The following is a 25,519-nucleotide window of genomic DNA, read 5'->3' on the forward strand; positions in this document are numbered from 1 at the left end:
TGTTAATAGAGGATAGTTGCCCAGTTTTACTTCCTCTTAAAACAATAATCACCACTACCACCACTTGCGGGTGGGGCAGTGGAATGCATCCTTGGTATCCTCTGCTTAACATAAGAGCCAATTGAAAGTGAACCACAGGGACTCTCAACTTGGGAGGGTTGATTGTGCCAGGCTCCTGACGTTCATTTCTCCTATCCGATCTCTCTTGGTCAACCCTTTTTGATGGTATTACTTCAGGTTTGCGAGGAACTTCAATTTCTTTTGCTTATGCCTTTATTCCTCCAAGGGTCAGACCTCTTTAATTTTACCTCTGATTAGTGTTAAAAGAAGGCGGTTCTCCACCTGCATTTCCTCTTAAAATAATAAACACTACCACCCCGAATCTTTCCTTGGCAATCCTACTGCTAAATCACTACCAAACAACAGGATCTTCACCTTATTGTACTTACTTCTGAAATCGTTGGAGCTACCCTAGCTACTGCTTTATTTTGTTTAGGGACGAATGTACAGGTAGTCCACTGTCTGATGCCATTCATTCATGTAAGTTTGGTCCCGAATAACCAAACATGGCTGTCTTAAGTATGGCTCATTACTGCTGTCAACTTGACTGGTTACATATACAAATCACCAAATTTCAACAAAACACACTAACCTCAATGTAAGAGGCAATAATATGCCTGAGTATATTGCCCGTAAAACTTAAGATGGTCATATAAAATAAAACCCGATATTCATAATCAAGTCAGTTTTCAGGCTCAATGAGGAATTAACTAAATATGCTTGCTGTATCATAGTGGTTCCGCCTGACCTATGTGTTAATATCAGGAGAGATCATCATTGGGGTAATCACATCAATGGGATTGCAAATAAAGGGTACAGATCTCTGCACATGGTTATGAGGGTATTTAGGGGTTGTAGTAAGGATGTAAAGGAGAGGGCATATAAGTCTCTGATAACACCCCAAATAGAGTGTAGTTCCGTATATGGGACCCTCACCAGGATAACTTGATTCAAGAACGGGAAAAAACGAAGAAAACCAGCTCGATTTGTTCTGAGTGATTTCTGGCAAAAGAGAAGCGTTACAAAAATGTTGCAAAGTTAGAGTTGGGAAGACTTGGTAGAAAGGAGACGAGGTGCTTGACTAAGTGATATGTCCGAGCTGTCAGTGGAGAGATCGCGTGGAATGACTTTAGTAGACGAATAAGTTTGAGTGGTGTCTTAAAAGTAGGTAAGTTCACAATATGAAGACAAAGTTGGAATTCAAGAGGACAAATTGAGCAAACATTCATTTATAGGAAGGGGAGTTAGGGATTGGAATAACTTACCAAGGGAAATGCTCAATAAATTTCCAATTTCTTTGCAATCGTTTAAGGAAAGGCTAGGAAAACAAAAGATAAGGAATCTTCCCCGTGGTCGACCGCCCTAAATGCAGGTCAGTATTGATTGATTAAATTGATTGATTCAGATCCTCGTACATATTTACGATAGCGCTCTAAATTGAGATTTGTGGAACAGATGTCATCGCTTTCCTTCTTTCTTCCAGAATTTTAATGTTTCTTAGACATCGTATTTAAATTTCTACAGTTCATAGGGATTCGATGAAATAAGACCGTTGTTTTGAAACTGCTCAATTAGTCACTTCACACCAGCTATGTTATTAAATACATTATTCGAACTTTGCGCTGTTCTACTTGCCTGGCAATATCCTGGTTGATTAACAGTCCTACAAAAGAAGAATATATTAATTAATTTCACTCCGAATTGTACCATTAGTAACATTCACAATACGGAAATACACCTGTTCTCAGTACGTAATAATCTCGCAAGGGGCGAAAGGAAATTATCGCATAATGCCAATATGCGAATGAAAGATGATTGCAAGACGTTGTATCGGCAAGCAGTGTCCCTGCGCTGTGTGGTAGGCGTCAAATAATTCAACCCAATAGTTAGAAAATATCTAAGAACTTCAGCAATTTTTGGGGAGAAAGAGGGAGCTCACTTAGGAGCCAAAGATTTGAGAGGCCTAGAGAGACATTTATTTTCACGCCTACGTCACTCTAGCCTTTTATTTGGCGATAAATTCACTTTTCGAAGTGCCGGACCTCTTCCAATTTTCCCCGTGATTAGTGTTAATATCGGAGAGTTGCCTAGTTGTAATTTTTCTTGAAATAATAATCACTATCACCTCAGTCTTTTGAGTGCAGATGCAACAGTTGAACTACTGCACTAATCATGCCTCCCATTTCCAGAAAGGATATAAATTACTAACTGGAGATACTAAAAAAATACCTAGTTCCATGAAGTTCTGCTTGTTGTAGCTGCCCCGAACTTCGCTCCAATCGTAGATACGTGATACTCACATCTTTTGGTCGTGGCGTGAGCTGATGAATACTGGCTAGACCGCGAATATCTCTTTCTTCTTTCTTCTTATCGACGACAAAATGTATCAAATATATACGGTAGATATTAATTCCGTAGTATCAGTAAGATGGGCGAGGTACTGGTCATCCTTCTCAGTCGTATCCCCGATGCAGAATCTGAAGCTCCAACACTGCCCTTGAGGTGGTATAGGTGGGATCCCTCGCTGAGTCCGAGGGAAAAACCGACCCTGGAGGGCAAACAGATTAATAAGAAGAATATCAATAAGATGTCAAGAGGATGGAATGAGAAAATATGTAACTACAGTAGTAAATTTGATGTGGCGAACACGAATCGGATTTAAAATCACATATATTGATCTAATATTAAATACAACTGTTTCAGCATGAGTAAACTGAGAATGAATTGATCGTCTGTTTCAAAACAAAAGATTAAATTACAATACGAATTTTGGTTCTTAGTGTCCCACAACAAAGGAAAATTTCGGTCTAGTCTGACGTGGTAACCATCGTGTCTGGTCATCCTAGTAGAACAAGGGACTCCATCATTGCCTTTCAGATGCAGCAATTATCTCACAATAATTCCCAACCAGATGAAATTTTAAGCGAACAACATTCCAGTAAGGATACCCACAAACACAGCAATAATTGCAATTGAGTCAGTTACATGTATATTGTCATTATTATTACAGTGATGTCCGGCTTGACTACATTTATAACAATAAAACATTTATTGAAGCCAATGGTCAATTCTGTAAAGCAATAATACAATGTCACAATAGTGTAATAATTAAATTACACAAACTAATGCTCGTCTGAACAGAATTCCTTCCATGATTCTCGCCGAAGCCTATAGTATAAAGCATGATATCGATGACAAGGGTTTCCACAGCGATCACACACACAGTTCGGACCAGGCTGATGAAACCGCTTCATTACACATAGTTTATAGTGAAAACCATGTACTGCGAACCTAGTGACTAGGTATCTTAGGTCAACTCTTTTCGCATTCAGTACCCCCTGTGGGTGGGGGCGGTAGAATAACACCCACGGTATCCCCTGCCTGTCGTAAGAGGCGACTAAAAGGGCCTCCAGGGGCTCTGAACTTTGGAGCGTGGGTTGGCGACCACGGGGCCCTCAGCTGAGTCCTGGCATTGCTTCCACTTACTTGTGTCAGGCTCCTCACTTTCATCTATCCTGTCCGACCTCCCTTGGTCAACTCTTGTTCTTTTCCGACCCCGACGCTATTAGGTTTGCGAGGGCTAGGGAGTCTTTCATTTTCATGCCCTTCGCGGCCCTTGTCTTCCTTTGGCCGATACCTTCTTTTTTCGAAGTGTCGGACCCCTTCCATTTTTCCCTCTGATTAATGTTATATAGAGGAATTCCTCTTAAAACAATAATCACCACCACCACCACCTTTTCGCATTCAGTCTATAAAGACCATTGCATCGGTAGCATAAAAGTCTCTCCACATGTTATTCCTTTTTAATTTCAGTTCATTCAGTAAATGATCATATCCTTTTATGGACAGAAGAGGCATTAGTAGCCCAAGATCCTCTATGTAGAACAGTTCCCTTGTTAACCCATAAACCAGACGTGAAAGGGTGTATTTAAAAACACACAGAATCTTTTTCAAGAAAGTCGCCTTAACTTTTCCTATTAACGCTAAGTGTTTCTTCTTTAAATGAGGCCATACGATTTCAAGGTCGTAAGCTATAACGGGTGTTACCTTAAGTTTAAACAATTCCAGGGCTGCCTTTAGTGATCGCCTGTGTGGGAACCGGATGTCATTCATAGCCTTTATTGCCGCGTTTACTTTTTCCCTAATATGCAGCGTAAAATCCTTGCCAGAAAACTGTAATGTGACGTCCAGGTATTTGAAGCTGTTCACACTTCGCAGGGGACCATTCCTTGCGCTGAAAGTTTTGATCTCCAACCCTTCCTAAATGTCTTTTCTTCGTTCAAACGAAGCTCATTCTTTTCCGCCCATGTCATCATTAGGTTAAAACCTGCTTGTAGCTCTTGTTCTGAACTCGAAGCCAACATTATATCACCTGCATACACATACAGAATTACAATTTCTGAAAAAACTTCTACAACATCAGCAGTCGCGATGATAAATAACAATGGGCTCAACGGCCAGTGGTTTGTTCTATAGGATTAGATGTTGTTATTCCGTCATTTATCACTGTGCAATTTGAGGCAATATATTTTTAATGAGTCGTGTTATGTAGCTGCTATTCCCTATCAATTGTTCTAATTTCTCCAACAGAATCTTCCAGCTTAATGTGTCGAATGCTTTGGAAAAGTCTATGAAAATGACATGTAATTTTCCTTTTTAGACTACTAGAGCGGCCTCGATATCATTTAGAAGGCACTGAATTGCCTGTGCTGTTGATCTTCCTATCCGAAATCCAAACTATGCCTCCGGAAGTCTATCATCAACTTTTTAAATCAGACGATTAGCCAGGAGCTTTAAAAAGGTCTTAAACATGGTGTATTCAAGGGCAATACCTCTATAGGCATTTGGTTCATCCGATTTTCCATTGCCCTTATATACCATTCTGACTGTAGATCTTCTCCAACGATTAGGGAACGTTGCCTGTTGAAGGCATACATTTAAAATAGAAGTGATGGCTTGTTTAAGCAATGGAAGAGCACTTTTCAGGTGTTCAGTGTAAATGAGATCAGAGCCAGAGGCTGTATTGTCTTTAGAACTATTAATTACTGCCACCACCTCTTCAACTGTAAAAAGTTCAAGGTTCACCAAAAATCCATAATTGCTTTCTATGTCTTCTAAAAGGCGCGTATCTTTCTCTTGTAGGACAGTACTAAGATGGTTCTCCAAAATGTCCTATGTTACTAGTATATTTAGGTCACCTAGAATTTAGAGCTCTGTATGGATCTCGTTCTGCTTCCTCAATCAGAACCACTGTGGGTAGGGGCGGTAGAATAACACACAAGGTATCCCCTGCCTGTCGTAAGAGGCTACAAAGGAGGGCCTCAGGGGCTCTGAAAATTGGAGCGTGGGTTGGCGACCACGGGACCCTCAGCTGAGTCCTGGCATTGCCTCCACTTACTTGTGCCAGGCTCCTCACTTTAATCTATCCTATCCGACCTCCCTTGGTCAACTCTTGTTCTTTTCAGACCCCGACGGTATTACGTATGGAGGCCTAGGAAGTCTTTCATTTTCATGCCCTTCGTGGCCCTTGTCTTCCTTTGGCCGACGCCTCCATTTTTCGAAGTGTCGGACCGCTTCCATTTTTTCTCTGATTAGTGTTATATAGAGGATGGACATCCTCTTAAAACAATAATCACCACCACTTCCTCAATCAGCCGTTTTTTTCTTGTTCCTGGAATAATTCTTTTGTCTCTTTTATGATAGATTTGTATTCCTTCCTCATTTTAGAATAAACCTGTAAATGTTCGTCAGATAGAAAGTTTAGTGCAAAATGTAGAGCGTCTAGTGTAGCCCTACGAGCCCTGTAGCAGACTTCATTGAATCATGGCTTTGACTGTCTTTTTCTATAAACAACTGGCGAGGTAGCACTATGTAATGCACCCTCATAACTGTCCAACTCACTTATTACTTCATTCCGTAATTTCCTCGATATCTTAATAAACTCCGAGTCCTTCTGATCTCTACCATATCCGATAAGAAATGTTGTTTCCACTAGTTGGTGTTTCCTATTGACGTTTGGGATGAGTTTTTGGCTTTTAAACATATTTTTCTCTGATTCGTGAATACCAAGTCTATGGTGCTGGTACCGTTCCAACATAAGTATGTTATACCGTCCACCTTATTTATCAGTGTCAAATCATCTTCCAAATAGCTAATAACTTCAATCGACTTCCGCGTTGGTCCATCAGTACGGCAATTTAGGTCCCCTGCAAGGATAATGCTGTCGTTCTTATTTGTTACAGCTATGGCAGAGCCAATTTCATCAATAATTTCATCAGATGTAAATTCAGGCTAAAAATATGCACCTGTAACACGCACAGTTTTGTATCTATCACCAAGACATTTTTCGATGTGTACAGAACTCTGAACGGGGGAAATATAGCCTTTAGGAAGTATGTTATACGACCTTTTGACCTACCCAATGGACCTTGCTCTAGCAATTTGTGGATTGCGTAGTGGACAGACGAGGACCATTCTGTAGTCAAGAAAATTTCTACCATAATCACTGCATCATAATTATCGGAAACGCTATCAGGTGCTGATTTCGTGATATCTAAAAGACCGTCAACATTCCATAATAATACCTTCACTTTGCTGGTATCCATTGTCTCTATACACAAATTAGAATCGAAAGGGCCTAAAAGTTATACCGGCTGGCCAAAAGGCCGGGTCTTGTGCTTCATACTTCTGTTCAAAAGGTATTCCCAGGCGAAAAGCTTTATTGTCTCCCTTTGTATGAAGTTCTTCACATTTTACTCCCCTTTCTAGGCCTTTACTTTTCAAAAAAACACTATGTCATTAGTAGACGATTCAGGGTTCACACGACCTATATGCAGCTATGCTGTTTTATTAGCTGCTATGAAATTTCCATTTGATATTAGTGCTAGTTCACTCTGTAATCTCCGGTGCATCCCAGTCCTTGTTTCTCTCTCCTCCCTTTTTGTTCCTCTTGTCATATTAGGATTCTGAGAGAGTTGCGAGAAAAATTCACCATCTATGACACCACTGGACCCTTGTGACATAGCTATTTTGTTTGCTTCTGTGGCTTTTTACTAACCCCTCCTTCGCCGTCTACATATCGATTACTATCATGTTCGTATATTTCATTCAAGAGAGCTGGTGATCTGCTGTATGTGTTATCCTTTCGTATTCTCTCTACTACTGTTATGAAGCCACAAGCCTCACCCTGCTTCTCTTTCTCTATATCCTCAGCATGTAGACTATTAACACCTCGTGACTCAACATCTTGCTCTATTGTGGCACTATCCTTCATAAAAAAAAACTGGATCCTTTTTAACTTCGACCGAGATCGTTGATTTTATTTCTTCTCGTATTTTCTTCACAATGTCGTTTTGCATTAATTCCATCATTTCCTTTAATCTCTCTGTCAAAATCTCCAGGTTTTTCCCTTTGGATTACACTTTCTCTACGACGATAGGTTTGCATTCCACACATAACCAAGTAAGTTTGCAATGTCACCTTTTAATTATGTCCCATTCTTCCTTCGACAGTCCACTGCAGTCCGTATGCTACCATCTGTTACAAGCTTCACATTGCACAGCATTTTCGCTCTTTCCAATGTCTTTCCTGCAGCTGTCGCACAGAGCCTCTTCCTCTACTACCTTATCCGCCATTGTAGCGCTAGCGTATAAATTTACTCTCTCCTATGAGAATCGATTCTTGCGATCGTGTAAACAAGACATAACCTCTGTGCAATAATTTTCATAAGAAGGTGCGCTCAGTTGAGCAGTTGTGCAATAATTATGATTTCCTAGATGGTGACCAAGTAGTCTCTTACTCTTTATAGCAAGTATTCCTTGGTCCGGAGTACCAAATAAAAAATGGTGGCTCTGATACTACTCCTATAAGCAAGAAATTAAAGTAACTGTTCTCCTAATAACTAGTGAGAAAATAATGGATAACACTTCCACTAATAAAGATAACTATTAGGCTCCTTTTATAGTTACATGCCACATGCTACACGCCACACGCCAAGCATGTGAATTAACATTGTTTAAATGGGACCATTTTATACTTACCTGCTCCCGTCTCGCGGTCGCTTCCTCCCGCCAGCCATGTGACTGAGGCGGGTCGGGACGAGCAGGTGGCCGCCACGCCTGACATGTCACGCCGCGTGGGTGGGACCAAAACCTTATGGGAATGTTTATAGTTGACGCTTCATGCCGGGCGGTTCAGTACAGTTTGTGGTGTAGTCTAGTGCTAACCAGGACAATGGATGCTGGATTAGATACGGAACTGCTCATTAGCCAATGCAGTGTAGATCGGTATTATGGGATCCAGGTAACGAAGACTACAAAAATCGAGATCTCCGGAATAAGGCGTGGGAGTAAATCTGCAGCGTTATCACCCCTACGTATGAAGAAATATTCATATAATGCACACTCTCGAAACCAAACCGATTCGGGTCAGTCCCAATTGAGCGATGTCCTCCCAAACCAACCTTCTACATCTTTGTCTGATCCAGGGCAATTCCAAATTTACTATAATGATCCACATCAACGCCGGCCATCATATATTTGCCTAGATGAATCTACACATTCTTGGAAATCAGCAAGTTCTGAATAGTTTTAAATGTGAAATGACTAGTCAGCAATATACAAAGGACATTTACGTTACTCAAAGCTAAAGTTACAAACATAATGTTAGAAATAATTTACATTTAGTTGTTTACATGGTATTTTATATAATGTTCTTTGTATTTAATACATCTGTAGATTGTAGTTTCACAGAACCGCTCTATTGGACGAATGGACAGGAAGTGTTTTCTTGTAATATGGAACTGACATTATATTTTTCCAAATAATTCATCAAATGATTTTGGGGTCATCCTAAAATAATTAAAAATATTGTTTTGTCTTCTCGTAGGTCAGTGTAAAGGGTTTTGAAAGCTCCTATCATATACTGTATATTTGAATGTTCAGAGGATGAAAACTGAAATGCCTTTTCATCTTTTTTTTTTCTGCCATTATCTCGCAGAGGTATGCAGCTGCGAATACTTTAGATGTAAAATCTGCCATTGTACCTGCTGGACAGATACGAAACTATAAAAGGGTCCTTTCCAAGTGCGAACGCCACATGCCTGGCTTCAAGCATGTGGCATGTAGCATGTGGCATGTAAGTATAAAAGGAGCCTTAGCTTTGAAGATGTACAGTTAAGCGCATCTGTTGAATCACCAATACATTATTATTACACTTTAATACTGAGCATTCTGCATACACAGCTTCTTAACTTCATTTATACCAATTCATTAAACCACAAATCTTTAATAATAGTATTTTGATTGCTTGTGTACCATTGCAGTATTCAGGGAAGTAATATTTCGGTCGAGTAAGATTAAAATAAATTATCCGCGACGAAATAAATCAGATTGAGATGCCATAGTAATCTCAGAAGTCTAGGCTAGTACCGTACGGAAGCAGACACTATATGAAGGCGGTGTATAAAAAACAAAAGTATGAGATTCGAATTGTTGACGAGATCTAACAGTGAAAATTAAAATAATATCGACTGGAACCTTTTCATTCAGATGTACAGAAGTGAAGCTGCAAATTTAGTATCCAAATAGCGACAAGAAAAGTATTTTATTAAAATAAAATACCTTAAGGAAGCTGAATTATTACAAGGGCCATCCGGAAAGTAGTACCCGTTAGCGCCGAATGAAGCGCTGACGACTCGGGTAGCCGCTGGACAAGGTCAGACCGCGTCAGTGGCTTGTCTGCCTACTCTGTGCGAGGTCGCGTGACGCTAGCATTGCCTGTGTTGTGTCTGTGATCGTTTAAAATGTTTAAACAAATTGAGAAGCCCGCCAATTGTGAAGTGTGGGCCGTGATTAAATTTCTTAATGCACGAAACGTTCGACCTTGTGATATTCTTCGCCAATTAACCTTAGTCTACCCTCTGCTACGAACCGCTTAGGTTGTACAGTGTGTGAGTTGTTTACTTGGTGGTCGTGTGGTGTTAGTTCGTGCTTCGTGTCTTGTGAAGTTGCCGTGTGATGGCTGCCTCCAGTGGCGGGGAGCCCCTGTTGGACGTTTCGGTGTTAAGGTTGATAATGAAGTTGAGGTGGAAATGGAAGATGATTCTCTGAATAATCAATCTAACGATCAGCGTCCTCAAGATGAAATACCTGACAAACAAACCACGCAGAGTAGTCAAAAGCCACCACCTCCGGTTAGTCAGGAAGTGTACACCAGGGAACATTCTGGAATCCGTAACAGACAAAAATGTTCGAGAACTTCACCCCATGACCTTAGGCCGTCTGTTTATGATAGAAATATACCAGTAAAATCCATAACACGTAAAGGCAGAAATCGTCTCCAAGTCGAATTCAATTATGCTGTTCGAGCAAAAAAATGTCTGTCATCCGTTATTAGAAACTATTCGTGCCCGAGCGCCTTTCGTGTTGGTATTATAAGAGGGGTAGATAAAAACTTGACTGAGGATTCTAGCCTCCAACATTTACAATCTGACTATACGGTTAAATCTGTCCAGCGTTTACAACATAAACCTGTTGTTAATGAAGCTATTGAATACCTCCCCACTGGATCGGTCAAAGTAGTCTTCCGCTCACAACATTCCCATTATTTGTAAAAAATGTCAGCGCTATGGCCGTACTGTCCGACAGTGTCGGGCACAGGCGTTCCGATGCGGCAAATACAGTTTGCCGCATGCCACAGATAAGTGTACCGAACAGATTACCAAATGTACACATAGTAACGGAGACCATCCAAGAGGACATGATGCATGCCCTGAACACAAACACCAACAACTTGTTAAGAAAATAATGAGCACTGAGCATATATCCTTCCTTGAAGCACCGATATATTGCCCTGCTCAACATCCGCAACATTTTCCACCCCTCGCTACTGAACATTACTCCCCCTGTTGAAAATCCTAGGAAACGTAAGTTTACTCAGATTATTACGCAATCAACCAGACCTCAGCCCCAACCGGGGTATGATCGAGCTGCACATATGGCTATTCTTCGAGATCCACCTAATTCACTTAATGCGCCTGTGAGTGTCACTGCTCCCCCGCCGCCCCTCCCACAGTCACAACCCACGACTTCTACAGCAAATGTCATTTCCCACATTTCACCTTCTGAACAGACACAACATCACGTTTATCGCCAAAAGGCCGACCTTCAGAAAGATATCCATAACATTATTTTCCTTCTACTCCAAGCTGTAGGTGGTCACCCTTCTATACAGCATGCTATTTATCAACTGCGAGACCGACTATGCGACATTTTTACTTTGTATGATCAGTATAGTTCAATAGAACGTCCTTAATAAAAAGAGTGACATTCAATTAATTATTAACGAAATCTGTGCGCATATTCTTGCGTTATAGGAAACATGGTTTTCCGAGCAAACAAACTTTACGATTCCGGGATATAATCAAGTACGACATGATGGCCCAGGGTATGGAGGGACTGCCTTTTGTATTCATTCTTATATCTCATACCAATCATTGCCCATCAATTATTACATCCCTCATACCTTTATTGTCGCCTTTTCTTATCGACAACTCCAACTTATTAACCTTTATTGTCCTCCTGATGTTTATATTGATTTAACATTCTGTCGCTCAGATTTGACCCCCATAATTACGTGGTCACTACTCTCTGATACATATACCAGTGGCCACTATCCTATTTGGATTACGTATGGGGTTGGTAGACCTGTACACCCCCAGCACACCTCCTTACCCCCCAGCAATGTCCGATCCATGCGATCATTCGACGACCAGACATATACATCCTATCTTCAATATCATCTACGTCACAGCTCGGAACACGCCATCACGTATTCATCCCTTGTTACACTTCTCAAACAGTATCTCGATAGCTATCATCCCCTCAAACCATTTGTTACTTCCAACCCCCGCCCTTTCCAATATATCCATTGGTGGGATAATGAATGTCACCAACTGATTCTGACTAGCAAGACTTTATTTCGCACGTATCGCCAATCCTTAACACGACATAATTATCTACGATTGAAGCATCATATTGCTAAAACTAAACTTATCTTCAATCAGAAACGACGTGCTGCGTGGAAGTCGTTTATCTCCTCTTTCAATTCACACATGTCCGCTCTTCATTTATGGAACGCGATTCGCATGCTGTCGCGTGCCTCTCAGCATCAATCACCACGATTCATACCACGTGATATTATTCTTACTTTTCTGCATTCTCTGACCCCTGATTATTCTGTACCACATTTTAAACTGCCCCCCATATAATTCTCACCCGCATTACTCCAGCCGTTTACAACCCATTCAATTAAGCGAATTAACAGCTGTCCATTCCGCATCTAAATCCACCCCAGGTCCGGACTGTATTACATATAATATGCTCCGGCTATTATCTTTGATTGCACAAAATGTACTTCTTACTCTTTAAAACGATATTTTACTTAGTACACATATTCCCCCTCACTGGAATGAATTTTTTCTGATACCTATACTCAAACCTAAAAATCCCCTACGGATCCGAATAGTTAACGTGGTATTGTCCTCGGATCTTGTATTCGTAAGACGTTCTTAAAAATCTTACTACAAAGGCTGTTATGGACTATAGAGTATTATCAGTTAATTCCTAAGTATCAATATGCCTACCTTAAAGGAAAAAGTACCCAAGATCCTATTAATATTTTTACTATAGACTTGCTCCTCGCCAAGCATCGAAAACAAAGTACTCTTTCCGTATTCCTGGATATCAAAAGTGCATACGACTCTGTCTTACTCCACCAAAGCTCGCTGCGAAAGGCATACCTCCCGCCTTTGTCGTCATCCTACAAAACGTATACTCATATCGTTCATTAATAATTAAATCTTCATATCATCAAGTACCTAGCCGCTTTGCTTGTAATGGTTTGCCTCAAGGTGATATATTAAGCGAAATTTTATTTGGTATCTATATCAGCGATTTGGAACATCTTATTTCACAGTATGCCCGGGTGCTTATTTACGCAGACGATATAGTACTCTACACATCGCATGACAACTTTGATATCGCAAGACAACTGATGAGCGATGTCATGAGCAAAGTAGATACATGGTTTCAGGATAATGGACTTCAACTTTCCATTGACAAATGTGCGGCAATGATTTTTACTCATAAACGTTCTTATGATCGCTCTCCACTTACTTTTGACGGATATAGTATTTCCCTTACTACTCATCACAAATACCTCGGAATAATCTATGATCAAAAACTTACGTGGCAGCGACATATTACATCGATACGTCAAAAAGCTGACGGATATCTTAAAATTCTTAAAACTGTAGTTCGTCGTAGCTGGGGCGCAGACCCCAATACTGCTCTTTCCTTATATAAAGCAACTATTCGCTCCTTTCTCGATTATTCCGCTCATATAATAGACATTGCATCAGTCACACCTCTCTTATTCCGCTTAATACCCTACAATTTCATGCCTTACGTCCGTGTATTGGAGCCCTTACGACTACTCCTACCAACGCATTATTAGTATAAACAAGTGAATTTCCACTTGTGGTTAGACATCTAATACTTGCACAAAAATATCTGCTTAAAAGGCTTGCATTTTCGACTTCTCCTTTAATTCCAAAGTTACAGCTATTACAGGAATACTATCAACAATGTCCGCCCCATTCGGGACGACTTCCAGCTATATACACGGCTTATATTACTTTAAACAGATCCTGCACTTCGATTCTCAGGAATCCTACACTACCCAAGTACTCCATTCCATTCACTAGCTTACACTACACACCCAATATTATTTTCTCATAACTCTTTATTCTCAGGATCGTCATCTACTTCTGATTTTCCCTTATCCATGTTGAAAAAACTACGCATAACCCCTTCTGCTAAAGGTGGCGACATCTACACCGACGGGGCAAAACTTTATCAAGGAGTTGGTGCTGCTTTCGTGATTAGCGACTCCAGCACGGTGGAACGATTTCATCTTCCGACTACTTTCTCTATTTTTTCTGCCGAGCTATTTGCCATCCAACAGGCTTTAATTTACACACAACAACATGTCCTTTCTATTTTTCACCCCGTCGTAAGCTACTCACTAGTCTGACACGAATGAAAATTCCCTTTCCTACCAGTCTTTCCTGTCTGTTATTTGATCTATCACCTGACATCATTACAGTTCTTAATCAGTTTATTGATGATGCTCAATTGATTCTATAACCATTCCACGTTCAAGACTATTTTACTGACCTATGTCACTGGCGTGTAAGTTTATTCACTCATTTTGTTTTGGTCTTAGTCTACTTTTGCTTTCCGTTACACTTTACTCCTGTTGCTACTGTCCTTCTCGCTACTGAACATAGCTACTGTCTTTTGTCACTCCCAATACTCGTGCTTCAAACATTATCATACGTATTTCCGGTGCGTTCCTCTTTTGTCAACTAGATCAAACATCGCGTGTTATTGTTTTAGGTTAGTACTCTTATCTATACTCTCCGGTATTTATCTCATTTCCTCCTCAATTCTTCAATGTTTACCCTCCTATTAATTGTGCCTTCCCTCGTAGATCTTTCCTACACGTTTGTCTATCTCAATTGTAGACCCGGTCGTGTTTGAATAGTAAAAAGTCGCCAAGATGGAACACTTCAGCGTGAAGATTAGCACCTTTGTGTCCCTGTGCTTTTTCCTATGTCTCGCTCCGTTTTTGCGTATTTGCTTACTCCCCTAGGCCACCCCTCCTTACCACATAGTTGCACTCATTCAACAGTCTCATGAGCGACATGCGTGACATGTCCACAGCTCGATCATAGTTACAGGTGATTAATGATTTTGTACTCTTCATACTTCTCTTATCTACTCTTGGTCGCTATGTTCCGGCTTCCATTTTGAACTAAGTGCAAGATTTTTTCGTGTGTGAACTGTGAATACCTAGACTGATTTCAGGGACATCAGTTTTCAACCCCTCCATTAATCTGTGCAAAATGCACTTATCTCTTGCTTTCTAGACTCTATCTTGCGTGTGATTTATTTTATTATTCGCATAGTGGCTGGATGACAGTTAAAAAGTCCATAAGTATCAAGAAAGAAGAAGAAGACGATGAGCGTTTAGGGAGACCATCTGTCATTACAGATCAACTGCTGAGCGCAGTAGACGAATGCGTGAGGAACGATCGGCGCGTCACAATTGATGAAATCTGTGAACATTTTCCTAATGTGTCTCGAACAATTGTTCATGAAATTGTCAAAGACCATTTGCATTATTCAAAAATCTGTGCAAGGTGGGTCCCTCGCATGCTTACAGAGGAGCACAAATTCAAGCGTATGGCTGCAGCACTGACGTTTCTGGGACGTTATTCCGATGAAGAAGACTCTTTCCTGTCTCGCATCATTACTGGGGATGAAACATGGGTTTGTTATGCATCACCTGAGAGTAAACGACAGTCAATGGAGTGGCATCATGCTCATTCAAAAACCAAACCAAAAAAAATTCAAGACAGTTCTATCCACCAGGAAACTCATGGCAAATGTTTTCTGGGACCGCCGAGGTGTACTGCTCATTGATTTTATGGCCCGTGGAGACACAATTAATGCTAATGCGTATTGTGAAACATTAAAATTCACAAAATTAAACTAAACAGTGTCCTGCACGATAGTAACTATACCCTGAATTCAGATATTCATAATCATAACACCCGACAAACAGGTGACATAGCTCTCTTTCAAATACATTCATATATGTATGGCAACTGTAGTTTTAAGTTCTCAGCAATTCAATCATATAATCATCTTCCAAGAGATTTAGAATCAGTTTCCAATCTGTCATCTTTCAAAATTAAATTAAAGAAAGTGCTGTGGAATCAGTACCTAAGTAAGTAGATGACCTTTTTGATAAGACTTTGTGTAATGGTAACGTAAAAGAAATATTTAGAGTAACGTTCATTATAACAAATTTATATATTTATTTGGAGCCAATGTATATGTATCATATTAATTTTAGACGCTAAACAAATTGTATTGTACAATTCCTGTACATGAGCCTTTGGCTCGTTGGAATTAATTAATTAATAAAGTAATAATAAAAAAGAAATTACGGCTGGCAATACAAAATCGACGGCGAGGTCTATTGTCTACAGGCGTCATTCTCCTTCATGACAATGCCAGGCCTCATGTAGCTGCGATAACACAACAATTTTTGCAGCAATTCAAGTGGGAAACCTTCGACTATCCCCCGTATATCCCGGACATGACCCCTTCGGATTTTCATCTCTTTACGAAGCTTAAAGACTTTCTAGCGGGAAAAAGATTTGACAGTAATGAAGAACTTAAACGAGCCGTGACTACATATCTCAAAACGCTGGCGGCGGAGGACTATGACGCTGGAATACAAAAACTCGTCCCACGTTATGACAAATGCCTAAATTTGCATGGAGATTATGTGGAAAAGTAGTGTAAAGTATGCTCTTTCCAATAAAAATGTGTATATTTATTAATATTTACTACTGTGTCTTTATTGACCAAACGGGTACCAATTTCTGGATGGCCTTCGTAGGTGGTTTTCTCAAATGATATTTGAAGGCCTGCCTGTGATGCTATTCTGTGAAATGTCTCGATAGCATACTTAGTTTCCTCCTTGCTCTTAGTGATGATAGCTAGGTCATCTGCGAAAGCCAAGCATTTCACTTTATTCTTGTTCCCGCCAGACCAGATGGTTATACCTGTGATATCCTTTTCCCACTCTCTGATCACTTTATTTGAAAGCATGTTCAAAATTTTCAGTAATTTCCCCCAAAATTTCACCTTAGAGGGTCTTACGTATCAGTTCACTGGTGGTCTTATCCACTCGAAGTTCCTCTAGCATGTCAAACAAGGTCTGTCTGTCCACAGAGTCATACGCTTTCTTCAGGTCCATGAAGTTGACTAACGTGTTGTTGCTTCTGCGCATCTTCAGAAACGTTTTCAGATTCTATATCTGTTCAGCACATGAACGTCCTTTCCTAAAACCTACCTGATAATCCTCAATCAAATTATCTATTTGTTTCTCTAGTCGGTTTAGGAGAGCTTTAGATAGAACTTTATAAGCATTGGGTAGCACGGATAGACCTCTGTAATTATTCGGATCTGTTTTGTCACTTATTTTATGCAAATGATGAATCAACGTACACTTCCAATCCTGTGGCATCGCTTCTGCTTTCCAGATTTCTGTTAGGATTGTGTGAATTCTTCTAGTAAGCTCTCCTCCTCCAAGTTTCGGCACCTCTGAGGTAATGCCATCTTCTCCAGCTGCTTTGTTATTTCTAAGAGATCGAATGATTATTATAATAGAGAAATAAAGAGACTAAGAAGGAGGTGCAGACTGGAAAGAAATAGAGTTAGAAATGGCTGTGGAAGTAAGGAGAAATTGAAGGAACTTACTAGGAAATTGAATCTAGCAAAGAAGTCAGCTAAGGATAACATGATGGCGAGCATAATTGGCAGTCATACAAATTTTAGTGAAAAATGGAAGAGTATGTACGGTATAGGTACCTTGAGGCAGAAACAGGTTCCAAGAAGGATATTCCAGGAATAATTAATGAACAAGGCGAGTGTGTATGTGAGGATCTTCAAAATGCAGAAGTATTCAGTCAGCAGTATGTAAAGATTGTTGGTTACAACAATAATGTCCAGACAGAGGAGGTGACTAATGCTACAGAAATATTAAAATTAACATATTATAACAATGATATTTACAACACGATACACAACTTGAAAGCGATTGAAATTGATAAGATTTCTGGGGATATACTAAAGACAGTGGGTTGGGATATTGTACCATATCTAAAGTACTTTTTTGATTACTGTGTGCATGAAAGAGCCATACTAAATGAATGGAGAGTTGATATAGTAGCCCCTGTGTATAAAGGAAAGGGTGATAGACATAAAGCTGAAAATTACAGGCCAGTCAACTTGACATGCATTGCATGTCAACTTTGGGAAAGCATTCTTTCTGATTATATTAGACATGTTTGCAAAATTATTAACTGGTTCGATAGATGGCAGTTCGGTTTTAAGAAAGGTTATTTCAGTGAAGCTCAAGTTGTAGGATTCCAGCAAGATATAGCAGATATCTTGGATACAGGAGGTCAAATGCACTGTATCGCGATTGATCTGTCTAAAGCATTTGATAGGGTGGATCACGGACAAACTGGGGCAAATATTCATTTATAGGAAGGGGAGTTAGGGATTGGAATAACTTATCAAGGGAGACGTTCAATAAAATTCCAATGTCATGGAAATCATTTAAGTAAAGGCTAGGAAAACAACAGATAGGGAATCTGCTACCTGGGCGACTGTCCTAAATGCAGATCAGTATTGACATTTGATTTTGATTTGATTGATTTCTGCTGTTTTTTCAGTGTAGGTGGATGTGAATCTGGGTTTGGTATGGGAATTCATAGTGCAATTTCTTCTTTGGTAGGTCACAATTGAGTAGATCTCTGAAGTAATTTGGTAGGATGTTGCAGTTTTCTTTGGTGTTTGTCTCTAGCATAGCGGATGCGACATATTCTCCGTTCGCCCGTAAGAGAGCTCAAGAGGTTGGTGGGACACCCGCTTGGTGGCAGCACAAGCGATTGCGATGTCAACAGAGACCTTTGGCCATTAGACCGCGTTATATTTGCCTCCAGATGTAGTGATTTTTATTGCTCATTATTGTCGCTGTCAGAGATGTTTCGACAGTCTGCATTATTAGTGTATTCACGATTGAGTTGTGTGAGAAGTATTATGTTTTTATGTTTGTTCCTTTTCTATAGAACTGGATACAACCCATAGCGATATATGCTAGCCGGAACGCCACCCCTGGTAATATAATTGCAAACATTCTCATTCAATTCATGATACAATTAGAGCAAGTAGGTGTCCGAATCATTGGTTTCACATCGGATGGTAGCCAGTCGAATAAAAAGTTGTGGAAATGCTTAGGAATATCTGGTAACATAAAGAATCTGAAGTGTTATATTTCCAATCCAGCTGACTCAAACAGAAAATTATGGGCATTTTCAGACGCGCCACATATATTTAAATGTGTAAGAAATCATTTTCATGACAAAGGACAGATTAATTATAATGGCAATATTGTTGATTATTCATTCTACAGAAAAGTTTACGAATGTGACTCGTCTCCTGAATTTTCCGGATTGAAAGTTTGCTACAAACTGACCTCTGCCCACTTGGATCCTAATTCGTTTCAGCGAATGAATGTAAGACTGGCATTTCAACTATTCAGTAGATCAGTCGCTAATGGTATAGCATTCTATCGTGCTATTAAAACACAGAGTTTAGAAGACAGTAAACAAACGGAAATTTTCACAAGCGATTTAAACTGTCTGATTGAAGCATTAAATTCGTCTATTCCCACTCAAGCACTGTATAAAGGATCACAGGCACATGAAACATTAATTAAATGCAGAATGTTCTCAGAGTACTCAAAATTCATTCGCTTCACAAAGGCACTGGAGTCCTTAAGAGTTACCGTGGAAAGTACCTTAGAAGTGTCTGAATATTTGTGGGAACACAATTATAGCTATGTTTTCACAGGAAAATTTAATCAAGATCCCCTAGAACGTCATTTCGGTATCCTGCGATCACTAAGTTGTGATGGTCATCCGTCCACTATTGACTTTCTACATTTACACACGTTGCAGCCTATTTACGTACCGTCTAAACTTGCCTTATCGTCTGGCGGAAACTGTGAGTACAGAGCTGAATCCCCATTGACGTCTCTTGTTAATCAAATGCATATTCTTGCAAGAGAAATTGAAAGTAATAATCGTGCAGTGAAGAGACAAGCTGTAGATGAAATCAGGGAAAAAATTGTGAACATCGAAAATGACATTCAAATACCAGACTGGGAAAACAGTTTACCTGAGTTAAGTGGGCGGAATTGTAACAAAGAGTACTTAGTGTATCATTTAGCCGGATACATAGTGAGGAATATTTCAAAAGTGATTCAGTGTGATTTATGTCGTCCTTTCCTTTTCGGCAAACCGACTGATAGTGTGCCTGCTTCCCTAACACTAATTAAAGATTACGGCTCAATGCAAAGCGCCACATATCTCACGTATGCGTCGGAAAGTGTTTATAATGTGTTGTTGCGAGTGGAAAATGTTGTTGCGGAAAAGCTATCGTGTATGGATATTTTATGGGCTGATACTTTCTTCGAGTGCTTGGATAAATTAGATGTTATTATAGAGAAGTCATCGCAGTTGGGGTGCTGTGAAGATCATGTGCTGTGTTTGCTATCAAAACTCGTATGTCACTACTTGAAATGTCGATTCTTCTTCCGCACGAAGGAGATATGAAGGGAGCTGGTTACTTCGAAGGCAGCGAAATCATCCAGGAAATATTCCAAAGTGTCCAGCAGATGAAATCATTTTCAAACGTAAGTTGCATGCTTGAGTTTCTTAGTAGATTTTGAAGTAGTAGTCCCGATAATGCCTCTGTTATCCTCTCGCTCAGACGTCACTGTGGATGGCAGTGCCATCTGTGCGGCGGTCCACGGTAACTCGTGAAGACGTCGCACTTCCTCTTCGATACGCTATGTCTCTAGTATGCCATCTGATCTACGGATACACATACTTGGAGGCTGATAACTGGATAGACTGTTACGGAATGTCTTGTAGAAATTCCTACTTTTGTTTTTGATGAAATAATGTTCTGTGTCTATGTGTTTGTTCCTGTCGTATGCGCGCTTTTCCGTACCCTGTGGGTGGGGGAGGTAGAATAACACCCACGGTATCCCCTGCCTGTCGTAGGAAGCGACTAAATGGGGCCGCAGGGGCTCTGAACTTTGGAGCGTGGGTTGGCATCCATGGGGCCCTTAGCTGACTCCTGACATTGCTTCCACTTGTAACAGGCTCCTCGCTTTCATCTATCTTATGCGACCTCTCTTGGTCAACTTTTGTTCTTTCCCTACCCTGACGCTATTAGGTTTGCGATGGCTAGAGAGTTTCATTTTCATGTCCTTTGTGGGCCTTGTCTTCCTTTGGCCGAAATCTTCCATTATTTCCCTCGGATTAGTGTTATATAGAGGATGGTTGCCCAGTTGTTCTTCCTCTTAAAACAATAATCACAACCACTACGCACTTTTCCCTGAGTATTATCTTGGCTGTCAGTTTCTGAGTATTAATGAATGCCTCCCATCGTTCAGTTGTCTGGTGTCCATTCCATTATTTGCAGGCTTTGATTCTGTCTTCATTTGCTTTATCACAGGCTCTGTTCCTCAGGGGCTGTCCTAACTGTATTGTATATCGCAAGTCAGGCCAATCCTTGGGATCTTGATCTTTTATGCCCTGAAGAAATGCATTTGAATTTTGTTTAAAGTATTCAGGATCCACTCTTGGTAATCTATGAAAATTGGGCTTGGATCTATTACGTTGGAATTTCACTTTGGCTTGGGTTAGTTAGTGATCAGAATCAATCACTCCCTTACGTACTCTAACGTTTTGGATTTCACACATGTTCTGTTTGGAGACTGCTACAGGGTCGATCTGGAATTCCCTAATAAGGGATTTGGCGATTTCCATGTTTTCTTCTTGTGTGGAGGCCTGGAGAAGTATGTAGACATGAGTCACAAATTAACGGATTTACAGAAATCTGTTAGGTGCTCACCATTCTTATTTGTCCTCTGATGTGCCGGATGATGGCGTACGATCCATCTATACTTTCTTTCTCCACCAATCTGTGCATTAATCACCTAGCAAGATCTTCACATGATGTTTAGGGATGCTGCTGATGATTTCCTCATGGAGTTCCCAGAAGTCTTCAACTTTCTGAGGATTTTTCTTATTGCCACTGTTTATGGGTGCATGAGCATTAATCAAAGAATATGGTTTGTTACTCGATTTGACTGTGAGCACAGAGATCCTTTCAGAGGGCGATGTGAACTCAAGCACTGAATTTGCTACTGATTTTCTTATTAAAAAGGCTGTTCCGAATTGCAGTAGATTCTCTCCAATTTTTATGGCTGGTTTACCCTTATATACCGGTATCCTAAAGTTTTCTGAATCAAAATGGTTCTCATCTTGGAAGCGTGGTTTACTGTACTGCTGCAATTTGAATATCAAATTTATTCAGGATGTCAATTACGAGTATTTGTTTGAGTTCCCCAGTTTCTGGAAGGGTGTTTATGTTGACTGTATCTATGAAGTTCTTTTTCTTGTGACGAAGAGATTTTGAGAAGCTCCGACTTTTCTCAGCATGACGCTCCTGATCCCCTATAATCTGATGATCGGGAGAACCCGTACTGTGTGAGTATGGGGCCTGGGGTACTGTAGTTCCTTTGATCGACTACGATCCATCCATCATGACAGTTTCACAAGTTGAAAGTTGGAAGTGAGTAGTTGGAGTGATCACTTTAGACGATCACATGAACACAACTCGATTGTTTAGATCGAGAGGTGCCTCTTGATGTCCTGCGGCTGTTTAAAGTGTGTTTGGTCCGCGAGAGCAATTTTATTTCGCTCAAGTCCGCTGGTAAGCCGGTGAGGACCCCAATATCCACCACCTGGGACTCGCCACATGAGAGTATCACCTCTCGTCCTTCTACGGCACCGTAGTAGGTTCGTGTTATTATTATTATTACCGTATTTACGCGAATAATCACCGCATAGTTTCTTTAAAATTTGAGGCACGAAATTGGGATGTGGGTTTTATTTGCGTCAATGTTGGCATTTAATTTTTCAAAATGAGCCTTGCTAGAGTGCGGGGATAATTCAGTGGCGGGTATTATTCTCGTAAATAAGGTATTATTATTATTATTATTATTATTATTATTATTATTATTATTATTATTATTATTATCACACCACTACTTGGCTCTGACTGCTAATATCTAGAAATGGAAGCAGTATTTGAGACAATTGAAGATTTATGAGGTCTTTTGTTCATCATTTGTTGTTCATTATTCATTTTTAACATCACTACAAAAGTTAATGATGTATCAGTCATAAATATTTATAAATCTCCAGGAATTCAGTGGCCTAACAGTGTTCTTCAAACAATCTCTCACCCATCTATCTATGTGGGAGATTTCAATAGTCATCATACTCTTTGGGGTTATAGATATAGTGATCAGTGTGGAGAAAAACTTATAGAGTTGGCAGACCTTCGTAACATGCAACTGATTTTCAATCCTAAAGACAAACGTACATTCAAGTCAGGAAGATGGGACTCAGAAACCAATCCTGACCTGTGCTTTGCTTCACGTGATCATCAGGGATCCAGCTTACCTGTGTTTCGTAAAGTTCTTATGAACTTTCCACATAGTCAACGTTGACCTGTCCCTCTGGAAATTGGAATGCAGATTCCTATTATAAAATCTTCTCCACTCCCCCATTGGAACTTTAGTAAAACTAGTTGGGAGAGATATTCAGCTGATCTTGACAGTACCATACAATGGATTCCTTCTGAGGTTAGTAACTACTCTAGGTTTGTGAAAGCTATTCTAACGTGTGCTAAAAGACATATTCCCGTGGAGTGAGAAAGGTCTTTATTCCAGGGTGGGATGAGGCTTGTGAAGTACTTTATGAGTACTTCCAGAGGAGTGGTGAAAAAGATGTAGCTGATGAGCTCCTTCATAAACTAGATGAAGCTAGACGAATCAGATGGAAGGAAACCATGGATAAACTGGACTTCAGACACTCAAGTAGAAAAGCTTGGAGCCTTCTAAAGAAGCTAGGAAGAATACATCACAGTCCCCAGCTGAAACCAAAGTTTTCGCCTAATCATATTACCAGTCACATTGCCAGTTTGTCCAAATCCAAGCCAGACAAATTACACAAAAGGTTTATAAAAAATGAACTGTTTCATTTGAGAAAGCAGTACACTACTTCTTCCAACATCTCTGCTCCTTTTACTGAACAAGAGCTTTTGCTTGCCCTAAATGAATTGAAAAATGGAAAATCCCCTGGTTTTGATGATATACACCCAGAATTTTTGAAGCACTGTGGAAAAAATATAAGGAACTGGCTAGTGCAGTTTTTCTTAAACATACTCTGAACAAGTCAACTCCCTTCAAAGTTTAAACGAACTAATACTAGCTATCTTAAAACCTGGTAAACCTACGGATTCTGTCGAAAGCTATAGACCAATTGCCTTAATGAGTGTCTGCTTTAAGCTCTTGGAATGACTTATCTACAATAGAATAAGTCCTCTAATTTTTGAAATCATTCCAATCGAACAGGCTGGTTTTAGACCTCAACGTAGTTGTGAAGATAGGTGCTTGCTCTGACAACACATATTGAGACAGGTTTTGAAAAGCAATTAAAGAGTGGAGCAGTGTTTATTGATCTAACAGCTGCATATGATACAGTGTGGAGAGAAGGTATTGTGTATAAGTTCTTTAAACTAACAAAGTGTAGTCAAATGTCGCGTCTGATTAACAATATGCTCTCAAATAGAATTATCCAGGTAGTCATGCATAAAAATCACAGCAAAATAAAGGTACTTAACAATGGTCTACCTCAAGGATCTGTTCTCTCCCCATTACTGTTTTACCTGTATATTGCAGACATACCTGTCACGAGCTCTCGTCAATTTGCTTATGCCGACGATCTGGCAATAATTAGCATGTGCATGCTAATGTGATCCAGAGAACTTTAAATGCAGACCTGGATGTTCTGTGTGCATACTTCAAAACGTGGTGCTTGAAACCAAGCCCTAGTAAAACGGAAACCTGCTTCTTCCATCTAAATAACCAGCAAGCGAATGTCACCTTGAAAGTGTCACTTAATGGAAGTCTTCTCCCACACAATGCCAACCCCAAATATCTTGGAGTTGCTCTCGACCGAACGCTATCATACAGTAAACATCTAACCAACCTAGCAGCCAAATTAAGGTCACGCAACAACATCATCCACAAACTAGCTGGCTCCACATGGGGAGCTTCTGCATCTACTTTGCGTACTTCAGCTATGGCGTTGGTGCTTTCCACAGCCGAGTACTGTTCTTCAGTTTGGATCAACAGCTCTCATGCTAAAAAGGTGGACACGGTCCTGAATGAAACAATGGATGTCATAAGTGGCACAGTAAAATCTACTCCTCTTTTCTGGTTGCCAGTGCTCAGCCACATAAAACCTCCTAGAATTAGAAGATTGAGGAACTTGGTCAGAGAATACAACAATCTCCCCATCCATGAAGATGTTAATGTCAGATTCAGCCACCTCAAATCAAGATCACCTCCAATTCAAACAGCACATGAACTTGTTAGTAGGGATTTCAATCCAGAAACTGATTGGCAACAAGAGTGGAACAGCGTAGCTCCGACTTAATGGCAGACATTGTTCAATTATAAGAATCTTCCAGCTGGCTTTGATTTTCCCCGCAAGACATGGGTAGCCCTCAACAGAGTCCGTACTAACGATGGGAGATGTGGATCAATGATGTTTAAATGGGGTATGAGATCTTCTCCAGCCTGTGACTGTGGTGCAATTAAGCAG

The 25,519-nt window shown here is 40.2% G+C and overlaps 1 protein-coding gene across 1 annotated transcript in view; it reads left to right on the plus strand.

Moving 5' to 3' along the window:
• LOC136877837 (dynein axonemal light chain 1-like) overlaps positions 1 to 25,519 on the plus strand; it is a 71,518-nt gene that overhangs the window by 20,680 nt on the left and 25,319 nt on the right. The window lies entirely within an intron of this gene.

This window comes from Anabrus simplex, chromosome 7 (assembly GCF_040414725.1).
Source record: "Anabrus simplex isolate iqAnaSimp1 chromosome 7, ASM4041472v1, whole genome shotgun sequence".
Taxonomy (NCBI): Eukaryota; Metazoa; Arthropoda; class Insecta; order Orthoptera; family Tettigoniidae; genus Anabrus; species Anabrus simplex.